This window comes from Corvus hawaiiensis, chromosome 28 (genome assembly GCF_020740725.1).
Source record: "Corvus hawaiiensis isolate bCorHaw1 chromosome 28, bCorHaw1.pri.cur, whole genome shotgun sequence".
Lineage (NCBI taxonomy): Eukaryota > Metazoa > Chordata > Aves > Passeriformes > Corvidae > Corvus > Corvus hawaiiensis.
Window position 1 is genome coordinate 6515073 of NC_063240.1, and position 15358 is coordinate 6530430.

Consider the following 15358-nt stretch of genomic DNA (forward strand, 5'->3'; position numbering starts at 1 on the left):
GCGCGCGGCGGGCAGTATATAAAGGCTGACCGAGGCGCGGCCTCCTCACAACGGCGGGAGCCGCGGCTGCGGAGGGGTGTCTTGTGTGAGGGGTTTGGGCGCTCTCCGAGGCCGGTTTGGGGGCTGCCCGCAGCCCCTCATGGTTGTCAGGGCTGCCCAAGTAGGGAGAGAAGGCCGGCGTGCAGCCCTTGTACCGGGGAGAGGTGTCGTCCGTTGTGGCAGCTCCTTAAGGCTTCTCTTTGGGGACAGCTGGGTGTGAGGGGTCACAGCTGCTGCCCCGGGTCTGGCCCCTGAGGGTGGGCACGGCTGGAAGGACAGGGAAGAACCCCTGAGATCACTGAGTTCAACTTATGACTGGACAGCGCCATGTCAGCCAGACGCACAAAGTGCCCCATTGTCCTTCCTTAAACAATTCCCTGATTTTGGGGTGAGCGTCTGGCTCTCCTAGGTCCTCACTGCTGTCAGGGGGAGAGGATGGAGCTCTACAGAGATGTGGGATACTTGGTACAAGTTTTTTGTATTTTTAGTGTTATTTTTAAGCAGTAAACACAAGCACTGGCTGCACAGTGCTGAATGGATGAAGCAGCTCTTGCTCATGAGCTGCCTGGAGTGCTCAAGCTGCCCTTGCCTTTGGCCTGTGGGTGGGAGTTTGGGCTGAAAACCAAATACATCAAGCGTGGTGTGTTTGACCTTTTCTCCCTCCCCTGTAGCTGCCACGTCTTCCCTGTGTTTGTGCTACTCTTTACACCCTCTCCTGGTCCACAACCCCTCCGTGATCCTCCGAGCCTGACGCGTGTGAGCAAGAACGATGCTGTAGTGAGGGGGCCGGTGTCTCATGGGTGACGTATTTGGAGCCCTCCTGGATGATGTTTCCTTTCCAGCTCCATCATCTCCACGGCCCTGTTTGACTCATGCTTGGCCTGGGCTGCTGAGAGGGCGAGAAAAGGCTGTGAAATCCAAGTGAAGCAAGACCTGGGCTCTGTCTTTTGCGTCCCTCACCCTCTGTTGAATCCAAGGCGGTTTTTTTAGCCGGGTAAGAACTGTCCTCTTTGTGTTCATGAGGCTGGACATGGGGTCAGCCCTGCTCTGTGGAGGTACCAACAAGGAGACAGAGGGTAACTCGTGGGTTTTGTCCTAATTTAGGAGCTGCTGGAACCTCTGGAAGAGGGACTGCTCGTGGTGTTGCAGAATTACCATGGTGCTGAGATTGTTTATGGGCACTGCAGACTTGTGTGTGTGCACGTGGAGTGGAAGTAAAAGTGCATGTGGGGCTTGAATTCTGGTGTTTTCCTGTTTTAGCACAGTTCTTTCCAGATGCTCCGTCAGAAATGGCTTTTGGGAGGAACTGGGAGCCTGGTGGGTGCTCCTGCTGCTGCCAAGGGTGGGCAGGTTGCACGATGAGGCCAGGCTGCTGTGGGAAGAGCTTTGGGCTGGTTGGGTGTTAATTAGTTCTGGAGTGAAGTATGAGGAATGCGAAATACTATTTTAAGCTTCAGCTTGGCTGGGGGAAGGAAGGAAGGAAGGAAACGAGGCTCTGGGGATTAATGAAGTGATTTCACTGCTGTTTTTGTGGGGCAATAAGCCCGAAGTCAGAGTGCTTTGGGCTGGCTGCACCCAGCTGAGGTCAGACTTCAGCATCTAATCCCTGCTCAGGGCACTGGCTCGGCAGCTTTATGAGGCTGAGCCCTGGATGAGCGTCCCAACAAACCCTTTCCCAGGTTGGACAGGGCTTGGAGCAACCTGGTCTAGTGGAAGATGTCCTTGGCCATTCGGGGGTGGGATTGGGTGAGCTTTGAGGTCTCTTCCAACCCAAACCATTCCATGACTCTCTGCGAGGTATGGAGAGGTGCTGCTCTTGTTTCTTACATCTTCTCACCCCTTCAGGTCATGCTGAGGTTGGAAGAGGAGCCAGGGGAATGAGGAGCTGGATAAATGCAGGGTGAATACAGAGCTTGGAAGGCCACAGCTGTCAGTCCCACATCCTGCAGCAGCACTAAAGCAGCTTTAGAGAAAACCAATACCCACGAACTCACTGGGAAAGGCCAAGGCAGGAAAAAGAGAAAGGTTGATTACAGGAAAGTGGGATATAGATACAGGGAAAAGTAAGTCAGGAAAAGTTCAGCTCCTTCAAGGTCCAAGTTAAACACGTATTAATGAACCTGCCCCTTCCACAGGCTCCCACACAAAAGTCGGATGTGTCAAGCCCTGGGGTCTGGCTACCACACCAGGAATTAGCCAAAAAATGAGGCTCTGTAGCAGCCCCAGGAGCAGCTGCATGGGGAGAGAGATTCGGGCTGGTCACACTCGTCTGGAGCAGTGCTGAGTGTTGGTTCCTGGTGCCAGAGGGGTGAATGTCCCAGGTGTGGGGTTGGATGTGTGGGAAGCTGGCTGGAGCTGGGAGGGAACCTCCGGGTCCTGTCTTCTGCTCAAACCAAATCCATCCCTCATGCGTTGTCTCCTCTTTTATCCAGTCTCGTTTTAGCAGCACAGCTTCCAGCCTTCTGCAAAGGAGACTATTCCCATTGCTCATAAATCTCCTATCAGGAAGCTGTTTCCAAGATTAAAGCTTTAAACGTTTCCCCTCTCTGGTTTCATGTCCCAGCTCCCAATTCCCTCCCTGCCGTAATCACCAGCTCCATCCCCTCCATCTGGACACGCTGGGGTCTCACACCAGGCCCCTGCGAGCTCTGTCTGCTCCAAGAAAACATGTGCTGGGACAATTTGGGATTGGGGTGTGCGCCTCAAAAGCTCGGAAGCAGCCGCTCCAGGCTTTGTGTCATGGAGTTTGGAAAGCTTTTCCTGCTGCAGGTCCCTCCTGGCTGGTTTAAGAGCTGACTTAGCGTTTGGAGGAGCTGAAGGTCATTATCTGGGCAAGGCCTATGGCTTTGGGATGAGCTCTCTGTGTGCTGGAGCTCGGGGTCTGTTGTGCATATCGGATCACCAGGAGCGGGGCTGGGATGAAGATCCGCGGTGACGAGCGCTGGGATCGGCGGTGCCGTGCTGCTGCGGGGGCAGGGAGAGGCACGGGACAGCTGGGCTGGCGTGGGAGTGCTGAGAGCACTGTGGGACCCCAGGGCTCTTGGCTGGGGCACTCAGCCCTTTGTTAGGAAAGCCTGGAGGAGACCCCAAGTCTTTTCATCAGACCCTAAAATTAGAGGCAGCCAAGGCCCCAGTGGTGGGAGAGGCGGATTCCTTGGCAGAGGCTGCTGTGCTGATGGAAGAGGCAGGATGTGGCTTTTCCCAGTGCCCTGGGCACGGGAGTGGGAGGAAAGTCCCAATTCTCCATTCTGGGAGCTCTGGGGGGCATCTCTCACCAGCCTTTGTCCCTCTCAGCCTTCATCACCCTCAGCCCTGCTGTTCCCAGGGTCGTTCTGGGGCAGCTCCATGGGAGGCTCCCAAAAGGGACCTTCTCTTCTGGCCTCTGCTGTCACCTGAGGTCACCCCGTCCCCTTTCCGTGCGGGTTGGCTAATCCCCCGTGGCTCAGCCTGTTGGGAATTAGGGGAGTTGAGGATCTGGACAGGAAAGGTGCTTGCCTTCAACCCTTTATCTGGCCTCTTCTAATGCCCTGTGTGCCACCAGATAAAATCTGGTGTGCATTTTTAATTTTTATTTTTACACGAAAAAGCAACACTGAAATTTCCTCCTGACATTTAACTCAGTCAGTCGGTGACAAACCGAATAAACATTCCTGTTTCGCTGGGACAAAGGCTCCAAGATCCTGCTGGGACTAAAATGTTTCATCATTTCCGAAGTAAAATGTTTCAGTTTAAAAAAAAAAAAAAAATTAGAACAACAACTAAAAATGACACGTTTCAATGTTTTTCTAATTATTTTCTCCATTTTGGCTGGAGCTATTTGTCAAATCTGGCCTGGCTTCTCAAATAGCTTTGGAACCTTCCAAAACTGCTATTTTGGGGACTTTTCCTGTTATTGATGAATAAGTTGTATCCCTGCCCTGTATTCCTGTTCATTCCAGGTGTTTTCTGGGGTGTCTTATGGTGGATGGAGCCTTGGTGCCACCCTTTCGGTGCCATGGGCAGGGACACCTTCTGCTATCCCAGGCTGCTCCAACCTGGCTTTGGACACTTCCAGGGATCCAGGGGCAGCCACAGCTGCTTTGGGAATTCCATCCCAGGGCCTCACCACCCTCACAGGGAGGAATTCCTTCCCAATATCCCATCTATCCCTGCCCCGTGGCAGTGGGAAGCCATTCCCCGTGTCCTGTCCCTCCAGGCCCTTGGAAATCGTCTCTCTCCATCTTCTTTGTCGGCTCCTTCAGGCCCTGCAAGGCCACAATGAGGTCACCCCAAAGCTTCTCCTCTCCAGGCTGAACAATCCCAGCTCTCCCAGCCTTTCCCCACAGAGCTGCTCCATCCCTCTGAGCATCCTGGTGCCTCCTCTGGACTCTCTCCAGCAGCTCCACATCCTTCCTGTGTTGGGGACCCCAGAACTGGAGGCAGGTGGGGTCTCACCTGAGCAGGGCAGAATCACAAGAAGAAAAAAACCCCACATTTTAATTTAGCTCTGGAAAAAAATAAAACCTCGGCGCTATTTTTATCCAGAGCCCTCCCTAACACCGGATTTTTGCAGACTAAGGGTAGATGGCTTTTTTCTTCCTCCTCCTGACTGAGAGGTGGAGAGGACTGATGCAATGTCATCTAAACTTGGAGCAGCCCGTGCTGCAGCAGCTGAGGAGGCTTTGCAAAATGAGAACCATCCCCAGTTTTCCCCTGGATGAGGCTGTGCCAGTTTTCCATCCTGTCTTTGTTCTGGAAGACTCACCCTTGCCTTAAAAATGGATCTTGAGGATTTGCCCTTCCCTGCCTCGAGTGAGAGACACCCCTGGGGCTGGGACCTTGCTGATCCCTTTTGCTTAGGGATTTGTACCCAGGTGGTTTAATTTGTGTCCTGTGCCACTCCAGGCTGCTCCTGGTACCTCAGGGGATTGTGTTGTGCAGTGACCTGCATTCAGCAACACTGCAGAGCATCAGCCTGGCCAGGATCCGTCACTTCGAGCCTAACTCAGCCACAAAAAGGCAGCTGTCTCTCTCCTGTGGACATGGTTCCATGCAAGTAAGTGGGAAAAGAGGCAAGGAAACAGGTGGTGTTGTCCCTGGAAAATCGTGTTGCTGTGGAGATGGGAAGATGTCACTTGGCACAAGGGAGGGAGCGACCCAGCTCGGGTTTATCAGCCCTGATAAAGCTCCTGTGGGATCTTTGGGGTGTTAATGCAGGACAAACCATCCCCTCTGGCTCTGCTGCACTCACACAGCTCTGGCAGCCCTGCTGGGGCTCTTGGAGGGTGAAGGAGCAGCTTTTTCCAGGAGACCTTGGCTGTGCCTGGGATGTGGGAAGTGCAGGGAAAGCAAACAGGCTTTGGCTGGGCCTCGGAGCCTGGACGTGAGCAGCTCCACCAGGACTCTCTGTCCTGGAGGGAAGTGAGGAGGCTGCAGTGAGTTCTGTCCCTCCCTTTCCTGAGCTGGAAAAGTCTCTTCCCAGTTGTTTCTCCCCCTCTGTCCCTGGATCCCTTCTCAGCAGGGACTAATGCACTTGCTCTCTAGGCTGGCTTAATTCTGACATGAGATTACATCTCTGTGTGTGGGTACATGAGCTCCCTCCCCCTGCTCACGGCAGCTGAGTCCCAGCTCGTTCCAGCAGTGTTTAACAGAGAGGAAATGTCTCAAACCCATTGAATTCCTCCAGAATCCGTGGGGGTGGTGATTTGATTGAGTACCCAAATTTGCATCCCCTCTGAGGGGTTCTTGGGAAGGAGCTGTGATTAGTGGTGTGTGAGGATGTGGGAGCTGTAGGTCATCCTCCTGTAGGGGTTTTCCTGCTCCCAGCAGAGCAGAGGACAGATCCCATTTTCCAACTTGTCCTGTCACTCCAAGCCCTTGGCCAAAGTCTCTCCCCCTGTTTCTTGTTGGCCCCTTCAGGCCTTGGAAGGCCACTATGAGCTCACCCCAGAGCTTCTCTTCTCCAGGCTGAGCAATCCCAGCTCTCCCAGCCCTTCCTTGCAGGAGAGCTGCTCCATCCCTCTAATCCTCCTCTAGACTCTCTCCAACAGACCCGTGTGCCCAAAAAGCACCCTAAACTGGGCTAGGGAAGGTCAGCCAGAGCCGCCTGTGCTCGTTTTCACCTGCAAGGCAGGACGGCAGCACAACCATGCCAGGGCTCCAGGAGCCTTTGGACAACGCTCCCAGGCACGGGGGGGATTGTTGAGATGTCTGTGCAGGGCCAGGAGCTGGACTGGCATTGCCAGGAAGTCTGGTCTGGCTGCTGCAGGGAGATTAGGAATAATCCCCAGTTCCCATCCATCAAACTTAATTAGGGCCATTTCCTAACGAGCCTTTGGACAGCTCAAGTGGGAGTTGTGAGGAAGACCGAGCACCTTGTCATCACTTCCAGGAGGGAGAAGGACCAACAGCCCCATGCCCAGGGCTGGGCTGGGATTGCCCTTTCCTGGTTCAATGTAGGATCCTGCTCTCCTGAGCATGACTGAACAGCTTGACCTGTTCTCCTCCACAAAATCTCCCTGTTCCCTCTCCTTTCCCTGCCCCGGAGGTTCCTGCACCCGGCAGCATTTGCTGAACTCGGAGAGCCTCTCCCCGCAGCTGCTTTTGCTGCTGCATCTCTGCAGATCATCAATATTCATGTGCTTCATCAGCAGAGCCTCTGGAAAGAGCTCTGCAAAGCCCGAGCGGGATGCAGCGCTGGAAAAGCCTTTCCCGTGTGGGGTCAGGGAGCCGTGTGCTTGCCACGAGAGGGGGGTATGAGCCCGCGGCAGGCGGGCACTGGGTGCCGGGGTGGCTCGGGGTGCTGTGGGCACTGCCACGGCTCCATCCCGCCTTCCCAGGGATGGCAGCGGCTCGGGTGTGATCGGTGCTGCTGTTCGGGATCTCACCTGGGCACGGAGGAGCTCAGCCCACAGGGATTTTGCTCCCGGATGAGCCGCTGTGGGAGAGCTAAAGCAGAAGGGATTTTCCTGGCTGCAAGCTGGGCAGGGAATGCTGTGCACATCCCCACTCCTCTCTGGGCTGGTTCGTTTTCCTTGGTAAATTCGGGTAAAATCGTTTTCCTTGGATGTACCTGTGTTTTCCCCAGGAGCTGCCCCCACTGCCCCGTGTCATTCTCCCTTTTGCACTGATGCAACTCTTTGTGATTGTGATTGCAGAAAACCGGTTTGAGGAGCTGATCTGGCTCATCCTAATTGGTTTTTTCCCCCCTTTCCCAGGTGTTGCTTGAGCATGTTGTGTCCTGGGGTCTGAGCAAGCCTGTCTGTAAATTATCCCAGCTATTCTCTTGTACTTTGCTGCGACATCAGAAGCCCGGATTTCTCCTGCTGGGTGATCTCCAGGTCATCAAGGCAGATCCATGTACAGAAAACTTGGAGAAATTATTTGATTTCAGCTTGAACTCGGACTGGGAATGGAGCGACGTGGAGTTGTTTCTGGTTTATGTGTTTTCTCTGTTGGTTTCTTCCATTATTTCACAGTTTCGTGCCCACGTGCAAAGACTAAAATGCTCAAGGAAGGGCTTGGATGGTCAAATATCCTCCTGTGTGGAATATTCCCTCCCATGTCAGAGGAGGAGGGAAGGAAATATAGAAAAGAAAACCTTCGTCTTATTTTTTTGAAGGGGAAAATCCTTAATGTTCACTGGACTTTAAATTTTGGACTCAGTTTTGTGATTGAGGCCTGTTTTGTACCTTTATAAACCCAATTCTTTTGATCCAACAAACCACCTGATAGCAAGGCTGACTCCAGGGAGGGGCTATCCATGGGGTCAGAATCCAAACTCTGCTCATTCCATGGCTTTTTCCTCGGGATTTGAAACCTTGGGAACAGGTTCTGGGTCTGTGGAGTCAGGCCACGCACGTGCTGTGCAGTTGCAGTTGAATTCTTGTGTGAAATATCCTTTCTGGTCTGGCTGCTGCAGGGAGATTAGGAATAATCCCCAGTTCCCATCCATCAAACTTAATTAGGGCCATTTCCTAACGAGCCTTTGGACAGCTCAAGTGGGAGTTGTGAGGAAGACCGAGCACCTTGTCATCACTTCCAGGAGGGAGAAGGACCAACAACCCCATGTCCAGGGCTGGGGCTGGCTCCAGAGTGGGTTGGAAAATCCCAACAAACATCAGGAGTCCAAAAAGTCTGCTCAAAAAGCAGAAAATCCCTGGATTTAGGTGAAATCGGGTACTCACTGACTGACTCTGCTAAGTGCTCTGCTCCTGACCTGTTTTCCTGCCTCTGCCTCCCAGAAACTGGGAGATCCTGGACAATTCTTCCCCTGTTTTTCTCTGAAGTGGCCGTGGTTTATTTTTCCTGAGAAAGGCTTTGTTTTTTAGAAGATGTCAATTGAAATAGAATCTGAATCTGTTCCAGGGAGGGTGTTGGTTGGATGAGTGTCTCGATTTATTTATTTTATTAGTATTTGTTAGTTTTTACATTGGTGATGCATCCCTTAGGTCCCATCCCAAGGAAAACATGGAGGGGAGGGGTTAAGCTAAAGCAACTGTCTTTTGAAATGTCCATTAATCTCCATTTATACAAGGGAAGTTTTTTCCAGAGGTCACAATCAAAACGTATCCCAGTTATCCTGGTCAGTTGTTCCTCACTCTCTGGTTTAGTACCTCGACAAAATGTCCTGAATTTGACTTTTTCCTGTGATTTGGGGTTTGCTGGGTTGGTTTGGGGTTTTATATGAGAGATCTGGAGAAGCCAGTGGTGTTCTGGGCCGATCCCACAATGTGGGCAGCAGGGGAGGGGGGGATTCTGCCCACTCAGGTGAGACCCTACCTGCAGAGCTGCCGCTGCTGGAGAGAGTCCAGAGGAGGCCCTGGAGCTGCTGCAGGGCTGGAGCCCCTCTGGAGCCAGGCTGGGAGAGCTGGGGGTGTTCACCTGGAGAGGAGAAGGCTCCAGGGAGAGCTCAGAGCCCCTTGCAGGGCCTAAAGGGGCTCCAGGAGAGCTGGAGAGGGACTGGGGACAGGGGATGGAGGGACAGGACACAGGGAATGGCTTCCCAGTGCCAGAGGGCAGGGCTAGCTGCTGGTCACACTGGTTTAGGCTGTACCTGCATTGATTTGAGCACTTTGTCCCACCCCTGTCCCCAAACAGCACCTCAGTGCCACACCTGGCAAATGATCCAAAATGTCCTGCTGCTCCAGGTATTGCCTTTTTTCTCAGGATACATTTTAGTGAGCCTGACTTTCCTCTCTGGCTTTGCTGTGCTGGGACTCTGGCTGGCAGAGCCCTAATTACCAAGGGCTGGGATTTGTAATTCCTGGCACAGAAACAGCATTAATGGATTTGTTCAGTTCCTTTCTATCGGCCTTTCCAGCCTGCCTCTTATCTCATTACTTTGGGGAGGGCTGAGATGGGATTAAGAGAAGTGCAGGCCTGATAAATGGAGATAGAAACCGTGGAGCTGGGGTGGATCAATACAGATCCATCACGGAGAGCTTGCAGGGAGGAGTAATTGGATGGAGCCAGGCCTGGGGGGAAGGAGGCTGCCCTGGAATGGGAGCTCAGGGACACGGGAATGTGTCACAGCGGTCATGGAACCTGTTGGGTTGGGTGAAAATCAAGCACATGTGGAGGCATCTGACACTTGGCTTCCTGCACATCCATCACTTGTCCTGACTCAGCTCCTCGCTGTGGTGCCGATGAATATCTCGGCTGGATGAAACTTTCCCAGGCTTCACGAGGACTCGCCAGTGCCTCCTGCACCTGAAGGAGCCTCTCGGTGCTGTCCCCCTCCCTGAGGTGAACAGGGATGTGTGGGACATGTTGGGCACTGTCTGAGGGCTCAGGATGGAGCTGGAGGAAAGAGGGGAATGGGCCACTGTTGTTTGGTCTGGAAATCAGGATGCAAAGTTTGGAAACTTGTCTGAGCCACTGAGGGTGCCAAGGGAGTGGAAAACAGGTCTTGTGGGAGCAGGCTTTTCTGCACCTGGAGCAATCCCAGCAGAGTGACCTTCTCCCTGAATGCATCCTTCTTCTTCCTGATCCTTGTAGGCAGAAGGGGAGGATGTGCTCGGGGTAGGGTTTGGAGGCGACCTCGTTGTCTTCCTGGGGGCACGGAGGAAGTGTCGCTGTTGGGCACAGAACCATCCACTGCCATTGGTGTGGTTTTGGGAATTTTACTCATGGCACAGGCACTGACACAAAAATGGGCCCGTCCTCGGGAGCAGGAGGGGCCTGGAGGGTCCTTCCCCCCTTGCAGGGCTGCTCTCTGTCTTGCTCTGTCTGGATTCTTGAGGCTGCCAGCCATGGGAAGGGGATTTCCATCCTTCCCCCAAGCCTGCTGGGATCAGCATGGTGATGGCTCTGTGGTGCATGTGGACACCGAGTAATTCCGTGTGGCATGGCAGCTTTCCAGCCAGGAGTGAAGATCCAGCTGCTCAAGTTGGCTGCTTGGTCCCAGTTTTCCTTTAAACCAGCTCTTCCCCTTCTGCCTGGGAGCTCTGAAGAGCACCCAGGACTCTCCTGAGGACCCCTCTTTTCTGACACCACCTCTGCCCTCCTTCTCTCATTTCTCCACACGCTTTCTCGCGCTTCTCCTTCCTAGTAAAAACCTGGGAAGAACTTTCTCTTCACCTGGCCCTGGGCACAGATCTCTGCTCATTCTCTCTCTCTCCTCACTTCTGTCTTTCCCTTCCCCTAATTCCCTCCTTTAATTTGCCTTTGCTTATTTTGAATATAAAGCTCCTCCATCGCAGTGTTTATAGTTCATAAAGCCTTAGGCCCATTGCTTATTCTCCTTCTTATATCCCTACTTAACCGCCTTGGCTCCCTGTGCCCTTTCCCTGCTTCCAGAGTATCCAGGATGAATCACAGTCCCTGTCCCCAGCTGTCTGCTGCATAGTTCCCATATCCCAGGAATCCTGTTCCCAGACACTGCAGTGCCTCAGTCGCAAATCCTTCTCTTTCTCATCCCTTCAAAACTCCTTTCCCTGGAGTCAGCCCCTCTCATGAGCCTCCCAAGCTCAGCACAGCCTTGAGGAAGGTCCCTGTCACCTGCACAATTCCCAGGATATTCCTGGTGCGGGCACCCCGGTGCTCAGAGTGTTCCCACCTGCTCTGGGAGCTGTGGAGGTGCTGGCTGGCACGTGCTGGCACTGGGCTTATCTCCCTGGTACCGAGTAAATGCCATCAGCTTGCTTTGGGTCCACTTCTCCATATCAGCCTCGGTCATGGTTTCCCTTTGGCTCTTCCCAAAATAGGCCTAAAGCACAAATGCCCCGATTCCCATCTCGCCAGGGGTGTGGTGAGGAGCAAGTGCTGGCTGCATCCCAGCTCCGTTCCCCTCCAGGAGCTCCTGGACCAGGGTGGGGTTTTTAATATAATTTTTTTTTTTAGTTGTTTTTATTGAACTGAATTTTCAAGCCACATTTTATGCCCCAGCAAGAGAAGTGACGCCGATGTTCATGAGCCAGGGGGGACTGAAGCAGTTGGAGAGCAAGTGGACAGAAACAATGAGCAGAGAAAACAAGTGGGATGAGGATGTGGGATGAGGATGTGGGATGCTTTGGGTCGAGACAGAGCAAATGGTGGAGCCTGGTGCCACTCGCTCTGCGTGAGAACAGCTCTGCCCCTGAGGCACAGCATGGGCAGGGTGAGCTCAGGCCCTCCGGAGAGGAACACCCAGAGTTTCATTTTCCTGAGCTGAAATTTCCTCACCGCTGCACTTTTCCTGCCCATGGCTCAGTCCTCCTCCTCCCCTTCCCCAGGCAAAGCATCTGAACTGAAATCATTCTGCAGATGGAGCCCAGGACACTGCACCATTTGAAGTCTTTCCTGCTGGTCATTGCAGTGGGAACCTGGAGCTCCACTCAGCCTGCGGTGCTCGGCTGCTCACTGGCTCGGGATCCTTTTCCGTGGTGCAAATGTTCCCACGGACATCAGAGCCCACTGCTGCTGCCCTCACTCCCCTCCTCTCGAAGGGGACAGCTCTGTCCCCTCTCCTGTCCTCCAGAGGCACCAAGTCGGGCTCATCCCCTGCCTGCACACACGAGGAGCAGGGAAGCGTCCGGCAGGAGCAGCGAGCCAGGCCAGCTGAAAATAGCCTGCTTGTCAGAGTTTTCCATGAGACCTTTGAGACTCCTTATCTCCTGCTGCCGTTCTGGCACAGGACGAGTTGCAGATGGAGCAGCCTCCAGGAGCAACTCCAAGGCTTCCTGCGCCCGGGCAGGATCTGGGGCCGTTGTCCTGTGGGATATCGGTCACTGTGGGGTTACAGCAGCCTCTGGTTTAGCAGGAATATTTGGGGGGAGTGAAACCTGCCTGATATCATGGGGTGAGGGATATGGAGAGGCCTGGATTTGGTGACAGCAGGATTAGCAGGGATTTTAAGCTGTTGGAAAGATGCCGGCAGTGGGAGCGTGGTTCTGGACCTCTGGAATACCTGCCGTGCTTCCAGCAATGCACAAGTCAGCAGGAATATCCCAAGCCATCCATAAAGGCTGTGATTTTCTGTGAAAATAAATGGTTTCCTGCTAGGAAGGAAACAGAGCTGCTGCTTTGCTCGTTGGGAAGCTGCTCCTGCTTCCAGGCTCCTCCCGGTGATTCGTGGATCCATTCTGTGCTCAGGTGTCACCAAGCTGTGGCCCCGGGGCACTCTTGGCAGCGTGACCTCCTGGTGCTTTCCACAAGTGCTTTCCTGACCCTGGAAGAATTTTCATGTGGCCTTAATGAGCCATCTGGGGGCAATTAGTTCTCGGTTTTATGACATCCTGGCTTTTCTCATGGAACGTGGCATGGCTGGGGCCGTGCCGGTTCTCCAGCCACATCTGGGAAGGAGGGAGGGAAGCGGGAGGTGCCGAGCCAGGCTTTGCATCCATCCTTCTTCTTCCTGGTGCCTGTAGAGAATCCAGGTCCAGGTCTGATCCTGCATGAGCGTGATCCACACCCGTGGAGGATCCATCCTGCTGGAACCTGTTGCTCTCGAGCAAGTCCCGAGGTTCAGGTTGAGCCAGCTTCCCAGCTGCCGTATCCCAAAGTTTCCTGGAGTGAGGGATTACAGAAAGGATTAGATATAAACCTCTGCTGCTGCAGTAAATCACGTTTTTCACTGCTGCCAACCAGGCGGGGAGGAGAGACGGCGGAGCTGGCGTTTCCCGTGGCAGCGCTGCTGACCCCAATTATTTCGGGGTGATAAACCACCACCTGTCCCTGGTCTGCCATAAACTGCTCCACTGCCTGGAAAGCCAACCAGGTTAAAGAGGAAATAACAAACAGCCTTTCCCACCGGGTTTTTTTTTTAAGTTCTTAGGATTTTGGGGTGATGTTTCAGAGGCTTTTCTCTGACACCAAGAGGTGCGTGATCACTTTGGAGTGGAAGTTTTGAGGTTGGCCCTGAAATTCATGGGAGCAGCTAAAGCTTCCATCGCTTGGATGATGCCTGGGACAGAGTTATCATCGTTTTTGTTTTACAGAGGAGGAAGCTGAGGCACCTAGTGCATTCCTTACTGCTGGAAGTGAGGATTTCTGGGATTTCTGTGATGTTTGGCCCAGAAGATCTCCCTGCACTGTCCCACTACCTGTGCTGGGCAGGATGCTGACAGTTCCTCATGCTGGAGATCCCAGTCCTGGTGCTAGGACTGCTAGCAAAGGAGAAACTGCTGCTGGGAAGCTCCTTAATTGTGATTCCTAAGGATGAGGTTCATTAAAAAGAAGTTCTGATGTCCATAATTTAACAGACCATGTGTGCAGACCTGCAGCAAGCACTGCAAGAAATCCATTAGAAATCCTGCATGGAAGAAAAGGCCATTGAGCTGTTCCACTGGGAATGGCAGGGCTTTGTTGTCTTTTATTTTCCCCTTCTAGTTCACTCCATCAGCTAATGGCTTTTGCTGACAGATATTTATCAGCCTGAACATGCTTTCCTTAGTCTTGGAAAAATAGAAATCTTTACTCCTGGCTCCAATAAAAAAATCAGCCCAATATCCCTGAACGAACCAGTCTGGATATCAATCCTTCTCCTGCCATCCCAGCTCTGGGAGTCGTTAAGAGGAGAATGGCAAAAGCAGAAAGTGAAGCCACCCAAGGTTAGGAGCAAGCCCTGAATTATTATTTTTAATTTTTTTTTTTTTTCCCAGCCAGAAATGTCATGTGCTTAATGAGCTGAGGGGCAGAGCGTGCTCCCAGCTCCCTGCACCGTGTGAAACAGCCCTGTCCTGGCGTGGGAGAGGATTTGTGGAGCAGGCACTGGGGAGGGCAGGGTGGCACTGACACCAGCGTGTCCCCACGAGGTGTTCCCAGGCCCTGGCTCCAGCACCCCTCGATCCCTGGCCCACCAGGGGGAAGGAAAGGGGCTCAGCACCCTGGTGGTGCCTCTACAGAGTTAATCCTCCTCTCCTCTACACCCTGTGCTGATTTTCTCCTTTCTTTAGGAGAAGGAAATTTTATCCTCGCCCCTTTAGGAAGCTGAAATCTGCTCCCAGCCCTGTCTGCAGCAAGTGAAAACGCCTCTGTTTGGATTAACCAAGTCTGGCCTTACAAAAAGGTCTGTTAAGCACGGCTCAGGAAAACCAAGCATCCCAGATACGTTGGATGGTGCTGACAGATTTATGGCCGAGGAAACAACCCGTAACTTGTGAGATGCTGCTCCCCACCATTAATGCAGTTGGGACGTTTTTTTCAGCACTAATTGGGATGAGGATTGATGTCCTCGCCCCTTCTCTCCGGAGGGGCTGGCAAACACCAGGGGCTTCCCTTTGGAGCTTCTTGAAGCTCTGAAAATTGCTGAAGTGAGGTTTTTTTTCTCATGAATTCCCGCTGTCCTGATGACTTTTGGACATCTGAGGAGTCTGAGCAGGTTTGTAGAAGCTCTCTGTGTGTAAGAATATGTGTGACTACATCTGTATATTTACATTTTATACGTATGTGAACATGTGTGTAGAGACTAAAAGGAAATTAGCTCCTATTCCATTGCTCAGGGCTGGGATCTGCACATTCTCTTTGGAGTATTTCGTGCCAGATATGAGCTCTGACTTACATTTTGAATAACAATTTTAATTAAATTGGTGTTTGTGACCTGCTGCAGGGTGGGGGTGAGGGTGGCTTTGACCACTCTCTTGCTCAGGAAACAAAATGACCTCACTTGTGAGAGTTGCAGGGTGACAGGCACCGGCTTCCATCCCTGCTGGGAAGTGAGGAATATGTGGGAGAAGGCAGCTCCAAAGGTCCTGGATGCCACTTTCCAGCAGGGATCACGATGGGGATGCTCTGGACGAGGTACTGAGCATCTCAGGGCCCCCTCCAGCACACTGAGAGACTTTCACCTTGCTCTGGTGGTTCAGTTCATGGGAGAAAAACATTTTGTACAGAGCCCCAGCATAGCAGGAGGATATTTTTT

General features: G+C 52.9%; 1 long non-coding RNA gene across 3 annotated transcripts; it reads left to right on the forward strand.

Annotated features, from left to right (window-relative positions):
• The first annotated feature begins 15 nt into the window (after window positions 1-15).
• LOC125317724 lies at window positions 16-15023 on the forward strand. 3 transcript variants are annotated; one of them, XR_007200173.1, is made up of 4 exons: window positions 16-504; window positions 711-1033; window positions 1144-1253; window positions 14424-15023. It is a non-coding gene; the product is annotated as an uncharacterized LOC125317724 (long non-coding RNA). The 3 variants fall into 3 exon arrangements; XR_007200174.1 differs by having other exon boundaries at window positions 882-1033; XR_007200175.1 differs by having other exon boundaries at window positions 16-427.
• The last annotated feature ends 335 nt before the right edge of the window (window positions 15024-15358 follow it).